This window comes from Protopterus annectens, chromosome 8.part0, assembly GCF_019279795.1.
Source record: "Protopterus annectens isolate FY-2018-M chromosome 8.part0, PAN1.0, whole genome shotgun sequence".
Classification (NCBI taxonomy): Eukaryota; Metazoa; Chordata; order Ceratodontiformes; family Protopteridae; genus Protopterus; species Protopterus annectens.
In genome coordinates this window covers 1,959,131,808-1,959,140,253 of record NC_056741.1, presented here as the reverse complement: position 1 = coordinate 1,959,140,253, position 8,446 = coordinate 1,959,131,808, and the positions used below count along the sequence as shown (strand labels likewise).

Below are 8,446 nucleotides of genomic sequence, written 5' to 3'. Positions count from 1 at the left end.
GTTTGTAAGAGCAATAATTAAAATGTGTCTCTATTTTTGTCCCTTTGTCCCACCTTTATTTTGGCTTTGTCCTGATTTTTTGTGCTAACAAGTTGAGAGGTATGAAAGAGGGACAGCTCTTAGCTGCCACTGCCAGAAAGTAACATTTACATAGAGGTGTGGTGGCAGGTGTGGTCTCATTTTACAATTATTTTCCACACCGGCTTTATGCTCTACCTCCAACAACTACTGAACACTGAAAAAATATTAATCATCTTCATACTCAAACAACTGCATGCAGGCAAAACAGAATCATTAATACAGGGCCATTTATTCTGCCGGTAGTTGGTGTATCAGGTAAGTAGAAAATCGCATGTTTTATTTCCACTACACTTCAGTGGAACATGATTACCAACCCAGTTTCATGCTTTATTTTTACTGCTAGAAAAATACCAAACTGATAATATTCTGGGGTTACCCCCTTTTCAACTGTACAGAGTTTGGATATTTCTCAAAGAAACGTAGGGGACGTCAGAAAACATACATCCTCAACTGTTGCTAAAAGCTATGTTTTCACTAAAACCAGACGTAGATTTATGGGGACTGACATAAATGGTCAAGATGCTAACCTCACAGACTGAAGGTATAGAGTTTGATTCTCTCTAATGAGTGAAATTAGCTAGGCTTAAAATGACCCTCAAGGGCAGCTAACCTAGTACTTACCTATGAACAGCATATCGAAGATGCAGGTGTTTCGGATGCGACGGTTTTTCGAGTAATATATTTCTGTTGTTTTGCTAGCTGTCCAGTTGAAGCCTTACATGTGATGCAACTAAGCTGTATTTAAGTTATACCACAGAAAAGGATCATTATATTGCTGCTTCTCTGGTTAGATGTGAGAAAGGCAAAAGTTCTTAAGTAAGCAGACTCCTTGCATATCTTACACTGTGGGATAAAAGACAGCAGACATCAGAGAAACTCACGGATTACATACTGCTATTAGCAGTGGGTTATCTGTTGTGTTTGCGGCTACTTAGCTGACACTACATTTATTTGCAGCTGTAAGGCAGTATTTAAACAGAATGCTGTACGTAGTTTTAACTTTGGTGGGTGTTTTGCTCCGCTTCTTATTCATTCATTCTTTTTTGTAATATTAGTGGCAATCTAGCAAACAAACCCAGTGACACTACTGTATGTTGCGATCAGCTGTTGTTAATATCCACAAAATGTAATGCGCAACCTATCGCAATATACTGCTATAAGTGTAAAGGATACAGGACAGATTCACATTGTATGACAGAAGAGCTGCTACCTGTCCGGGTGAAAATGCAATGCAAACATCCTGAGAGTTTAGGACATACGTGTTTACAGTTTTCGTTTATTTATTACATAGATCGGTTATTTCATATCTTGAACGTCTTCGTATGGTATAAATCAATGTCCACCACTCAGATGATATAAAAGTGAGTTTTTATTTTGACAACGATCATGTGTGTGGTTTGTTCTGCAAAACTGCATGGTTCTTTAAAAACGGCTCACTTTGGGTATCTAAAACGGAGACACCCCTGTATGTGGTGCTTTTCAAACTGTTCCATGCATATTGCAAAATGCAGTCTATCACAGTTGATGTCCTTACATTCACTGCTGCAGTATTCATTACAATACATTTTGCTTGTATATGTTCATGGGTAAGCACTAGGCTAGCTGCCATTTTGGGTCATTTTAGGCTTAGTCAACTTCCCTTATGATGCTTGAATTAAACTATCCCATTTGATGTTAGATTGGCCTTACTCATCCCATAGTCAGTAATGGAAGGTTAACCCTAGTAAGAATAGTTGGAATCTTGCCATAGATAATTGGAGCAGACCTATGTACGGGCTAAAGCATTTTAGGAGCTGCCAATGTCCATCAGTAACACAGGAGGCAGTCCTGAGGTAAATTTTCTATTACCCATTAACCAATCCAAGTTGCATTTGAAGATGGATTGGGATGAGCTTTGCTTTAAGTGGATGGGAAGTCTGTTCCAGAGCAGTCATATCCTTTGTGAGATGTACCTGTCCCTCCAAAGCCTTCTGATGATGTTTCAGAAGACGTTTAAATCCCAGGACCAGGTATTTCTGTTGCCACTTGATCTGCAGATTTGCAGTACATCCATCAGTACTGAGTCATAGAATACCTTGTATGGCAAACACAGATCACCTCTTTGTAGTCTGTAGGATACCTAGTGCAGTGATAAGATTTTGAATCAGTCCTTGTAGGACATATTGTTTAGGCCTTGTATCCTTTTAGTAAGGCATCTATGTGGACATTCCAGTTGTTGCATGTGTCTGGACAGATACAAGCCAAAGGGACTTTATACTGAATGACTGGCCCAGTGAGGGCTGAGTAAAGGGGAGCAATGACATCTCTAAATCTAAATACAATTCCTTTGTTTATAGGGTGTACAATATAGAAAGGCTTTCTTTCAGCAGTGGTCACATGTTGATCGAAAGTTAGGTCACTGTCCACATAAGTTCTCAAATCCCGCAAACTGGGTCAATGTGACAGTACGCCAGGGTAAACAACTTTCCAAAAGAGATGATAATGCATTTTTTGGCATTCAATTTCAGTCCATGATTCTGGTACCATTTATTTATTTGAGGCAAGCCTTCCAGCAGGATGGCTAAGTCATTTGGAGATTCAATGACTGCTCCTAACTTGCAGTTATCTGCACGCTTAATCAATCAGAGCCCTTGGGCATTGGCTTTTAATTCAGAGAAGTAGAGGCCAATGTTCTCTTTATCAAGTTAGTTTCTCCCTATTTCGATCTTCCGTATGTTATCTGCAAGACAGTTAGTAATCCAGCAAGGGATGTGAGGGTTCATTCCCAGTTTATTTAGCTTTCCTCGTATGTCTGAGTCTCAACCACTTAGCCCAAGAAATCTGGACAAGGCCAAAACTAATGAAGGGACAAAGGCCGAAAAACAAGTACAGATTTTAAATACTGTACTTATAAATTTACAAAGTTGATAGAATAAAAGATTTTGCATTAGTATGCATTTTCTAAGGATAAAAATTCTAAAACTCAAATGTCTGGCATTATTTAGTGACTTCTGTCATCAATGATTTGCCAGAAAACTACGCATTTTATGAGGAACAAAGCAAAAATATCAGGCAAAAATCTACATATTCTACAAGAATTAGAACAGTTGAGTGGTATGATGAAAAGCCTTGGTCAGATCAAAGTATGTGGTGTGTATCATTTTACCTTCATCCATTGCTTTGGTGACCTTTTCAAAAAAGTCCACTAGGTTGATTTAGCATGACCTGCCCTTGATGAATCCAGACTGAGATGGATCCAGTGTTTGGAGTTTCCCTATGTCCTTATTAACTAGTTATATGATAAGTCTTCCCATGACTTTTCGTATGAGAAGGGTCACACTTATGGGGCTGTAATTGCCTGGGTCTGTGGAAGGTCCTCCCTTATGCAGGAGAATGACTCTAGTTCCATTCATTTGGTACAAAATCTGTATGGAGGCTGATGTTGAACACTGTTGTTAAGGTGTGGCTTAATTGCACTTCATGAAATTTAAGATGCATCTAGGGATATTGTAAGGACCCATTGCTGCAGCACTTTTTGATTTTGGTAGCACTTTTAGGATGTAGTCTTGAGGGATTCCTGGAGGCAGGTAAGTTATATATATATATATATATATATATATATATATATATATATATATATATATATATATATATATATATACTCATAACCACTCTAAATCCCTCCTCCATTCCTACCTATCCTCAAAGTGGGAATGCCCTTGCTCCTTCCCCATATAGGACCCTCCTATATCAAAACCCACCTCCTAACTCTGTGCATCATCTCTGCACTCACATCATTTGCCCTCCTACTCCTCCTTAACCTCCAAATTTTTTCAATAGTTTATTTCCAACAACTTCCCGTCCTCAGTTATAATTCACTGTTAATGACCCTTAGACTGTTCTGTTGCTAGATTTTTACTATGATTATTGTGAAATGTTAAATTTCAATTGTAATTCACTGTTAATGACTCTTAGACTGTACAGTTGCTAGATTTTGCTATTATTGTACATATCAGTGCCTTTTTAAGATTGTTTTTTTAATTAATAGCCCTCATTCAGTTCCATATCTTAATACATTAGATCTGAAGTAGGAGATTCATTTGTCTGCAACCTGTGGGTTATGGATCCGATATCAGATCCGAACCGGCATGGTTTTCCAGCTATGGATCCGAGCTCTCAGCTCCTCCCCTCACCCATAATGTCCTGCTCTCCCTACATGACCCCAGATCTAGTTTGCCGCGCTGGTGACCAGATTGGTTTCTAGAGCTCTACAGCTAAGTGTTTATTATTGCAATTTTCAGTGTTAAATTTAAGGTTTTTCAGTTAGTTTTGTGTGAAAGTTATAGGTTTCCCTTCTTTATAGCTTAAAGTTGTTTAGTTTTAATAACTTTTATAACTTTTAGTTTCCCTCCCCTCGCTGGTGCATAGTGTGTGTTTGGGCCTGTGTTTGTTTGGCTAGTTAGCCTTTACTTTCTTTAATTTTTAGACTAATTAAAGTAAAAAGTAGTGTCCTTAGGATGTCTGAACCCCCTAAGGCTTTTTTTTCAAAGTGCTCCGAGTGTGGCCATAAGCTTTCCCCTGCTGATGGCCACACTGGTGCTCGATACTTGGGGTTGAACACCTCACTTCTGGATGTTCCATTTGTGCAGGGTTCAACCCCAGGGCATTGAAGGAGCGGAGGTCGAAGCTGGTCCTGGCGGGACTTTTGCCCCCGGACTCGGCTCCGGCTACCGCTCCTTCGGGGGGTACCGTGTCTATGGTTCCCTCCTCTCCGGCTCCCCCTCCTCCACCTGGGACTCAACCTCCCTCTAGTGGTTTGGAGGAGAGGGAAGCAAGAAAGAAGGACCGGAGGGAAAAGCACCATAAGCGGTGGGCCGAGACCTCTGTTTCGGCCCCGCCTGCCAAGCGGACTTCTCCTCCAGCCTCCTTGTCTGCTGGTTCTCCACCTCCTCGGCTCCGGTCTCCTGTGTGCTTTTCACCGGGACCTGAGGAGGAGGAGACCCGATCTCCGTCGAGGCTATCGAGGAGGCACTCAAGGCCTACCTCGGTAGCCTCGTCGAGATCTACGTACAGTTTATCTGATGCTGATCTGGACCGGATGATGAGAAGGTTCATCCAGGCCCAGATGCAGATGGGAGTGCTCTTGCCTCCCCCCCCCTCTGGGGGGGAGCTCGACCCCTTTCTTTAAACCTATAGCTCCTTCTCCGACCCGCTACCCGGGTTCGGAGCAGTTGGAGCCGAGCAGCTTCGGAGCCGGGGGTGGGTCGGCGCCGATAGTACTGGGTACTTCGGATCCGACCCTGCCCTCGAGTGCTTCGGATCCGACCTCTCGGAGCCTGGATCCGAGCTTCGGATCCGGGGGGATCAGTGCTCCTTCGGCGCCGTCCGTGTCGGAGCGCACTGTCCCCTCGGATCCGAGTGCTTCGGTGCCAGCTCCGATCCACTCTTCGGATCCTAGGGGGAGCCGATTATCGGATCCTTTGGTCGAGGTCGGCTCCCCCTCGGCTTTTGATGTAGTGGAGAGGGCCCTGTTGAGGGTTTCCGGACCCCCAGCACTTGCTTCGGCTCCGTCCCGCGCTCCATCTGCACTGGGCCAGGCTTCCACCATCCGGCCACTGGGACAGCCCACTCCTTTGCCCCAAGTTGTTCCTTTGGAACATGACACCGCTTGCGAGGGGTCTTCTGACAGCCCCCCGGAGGATGCCCCTCGCAAGCATACGTGCAAAAGGAGGCACATAGACTCCCCCAGTCTCTCACAGAAGACACGGATTTGGAGGAAGGGGAAGGCTCCCCAAGATCACCCCCCGAGGATGTCTCCTTTGGAGACATCATGGAAATGCTTCGCATAAGGGGGGGGTGGTCTGCCCCCAAGTCTTCCTCAGACCAGTCCGTGTTCTTGGAGGCATTTGAAGCGGGCCCGTCTACCTCTTGGGTGTCACCTCCTGCCAACCCCCTGGTGGACCTGATTACCACCAGGGCGTGGAAGGAGCCGGACACCGTGGAGCCAATCCCAAAAAGGCCTGACTGTATACTTAGTCCCCAGGCTGACCATGCCCACTGGAGTAAAGGGCCTCCGGTAGATGCCATGTTGACGGCGGCAGCCACCAAGAGGGAACTTGCTCAGGAGAGCCCCTCAGTCCACCCCCCGAGCAAGGAGTCTCGGATGATGGACCGCTTGGGGAAGCGGATGTTTAGTTCAGCGACCTTTTCAGTGAGGGCGCTGAACTACCTGGCACATGTGATTAGGATGCAGCGCGATCTTATCAAGGAATACGCTGCATCCCCCCCAGAGTCCATGTCGGAGGAGGACAAATTGTTGCACTCCACCCGTATGGCCACTCTCAGGTCCGTGACTAATACCTCTATGCGGTTACTGTCCCATGCTACGGAGGGAGCTGCTAGAGCCACAGGGACAGGCCTAGTTACTAGACGTCAGGCCTGGCTCCGTCATTGCGATTTCACGGAGCCCTTCAAGGCGTCATTTGCGAATGCTCCCTTCGATGGTTCTGCCCTTTTTGGCAAAACTGTTCGCGATACTTTGACCCAGAGTGAAAAGGACGGAAAGACGCTGTCTGCCATCGGAATCCGCTTCTCTGTGCCCCAGAGGCCCTATTCTAGGAACCAAAAGGGCCAGAAGAAGATGTGGTTCTGGAAGTCGCAGCAGTCCCAACCCGCTCCGGACAACCAGTCCTTCCGTGGCAGAGGAGGACAGGGAGGACGCCGCCCCAGGGGCAGAGGGGCTCCCAGGAACTTCGGGTCCAGAGAACCCTTCTCTGAATGGCCCGCGCAGCAGCCCTGAAGGGTTGCCCGGCTGCTCCACTCTGGAGGCAGTCGGGGGACGTTCGAGCACCTAGCGGCATGGGAGTCCATAACATCAGACCGCTGGGTCCTCCACATCATATCCAGAGGATACCGCATCCCATTTCATCACATTCCAAAATTGAAGTCCCTCCCCGACGTTCCACCCGGTCAGTGGGAGGCCGCTTTAGCAGAAATTGGCCATCTGCTAAAGAAAAGAGCCATCCAGCCCATCCCCCCAGACCAGATCGGATCAGGGTTCTACTCCAGGTTCTTTTTAGTGCCAAAAAAGACGGGGGATCTAAGACCAATACTAGACCTTTCACTCTTGAACCTGGCAGTTCCCAAGGAGAAGTTCCGAATGGTTACCTTACAGTCTATTCTCCCCCTTCTGGGAGAAAATCACTGGATGTGCTCTATAGACCTCAAGGACGCGTACTACCATATTCTAATGGACAGGCACTCCAGGAGGTTTCTCCGCTTCCGGCTGGAAGCCAGTCACTACCAATTCCGGGTCCTTCCCTTTGGTCTCACCACAGCCCCCAGGGTGTTCACCAAGGTATTAGCAGTGGTAGCGGCCCACCTGAGGCTTCAGGGGGTGCAGGTCTTCCCTTACCTGGACGACTGGCTTCTCACCGCTCCAACAAGGCATCTACTGTTATTGGTGCGAGATTCCTTTCTCCATCTAGCTCCCCGTTTGGGCATCACAATAAATGCAGAAAAGTCCAACCTAGCCCCTATGCAGTTCATAGATTTTATAGGTGCCAGGTTAGACACGAGACGGTTAAGAGCCTTCCTCACTGCGGACAGAATTCAGAATCTGCAACTCCAGGTGCGGGCCATCCTCCACTCAAGCTCAGTTCCGGCCGAGTTGGTCCTGAGGGCTCTAGGGTCCATGGCAGCAGCGATAGCCCTTCTTCCCCTCACCAGGTTCAACATGCGGGTCCTTCAATGGACACTCCTAGTTCAGTGGTCTTATCTTGCTCTTCCTATGCATCATCCCATTGCGATCAGCAAGGCTTGCAAGCAGTCCCTCCTGTGGTGGCTCCACTCACAAGATCTCCACGGAGGCCGCCCCTTTTATGCTTCTCCCCCTCTCGCCACGGTGACCACGGACGCCTCCCGCCTCAGGTGGGGGGGGGCATTTTGCAGGCCGGACGGTCCAAGGCACGTGGAATGATTCAGAGATCTTACTGCATATCAATGTTCTAGAGATGAGAGCAGTGCTTTTAGCGTTGCAAGCACTACAGGCCTTTCTTCCCTTGGGAACTATTGCGATTCAGTCGGACAACATGTCTGTCATCTGGTATATCAACAAACAGGGGGGAACCAAGTCTTACCCTCTTTGTCGAGAAGCCATGAGAGTGTGGGAATGGGCAATCTCCACCAACCGCTTTCTCATCGCAACACATATTCCGGGTCGGTCCAACATCCTTGCGGACAAACTCAGTCGCACCATTCTCTCCCCTTACGAGTGGTCTCTCAATGCTCAGGTAGCAAAACGCATCTTCGCACGGTGGGGAACTCCTTGTTGCGATCTTTTTGCGTCTCCCTCAAACACCAAGTGCGACAGTTTTTTAGCTCTAAT

At 46.9% G+C, this 8,446-nt stretch overlaps 1 protein-coding gene across 1 annotated transcript in view; it reads left to right on the top strand.

Moving 5' to 3' along the window:
* The first annotated feature begins 242 nt into the window (after positions 1–242).
* The window catches only part of LOC122809759 (histo-blood group ABO system transferase-like), a 407,052-nt gene continuing 398,848 nt past the window's right edge, over positions 243–8,446 (top strand). The window contains exon 1 of the mRNA XM_044081483.1: positions 243–336. The gene's annotated coding sequence lies outside the window, so the exon portion shown is untranslated. The remainder of the gene's footprint in view (positions 337–8,446) is intronic.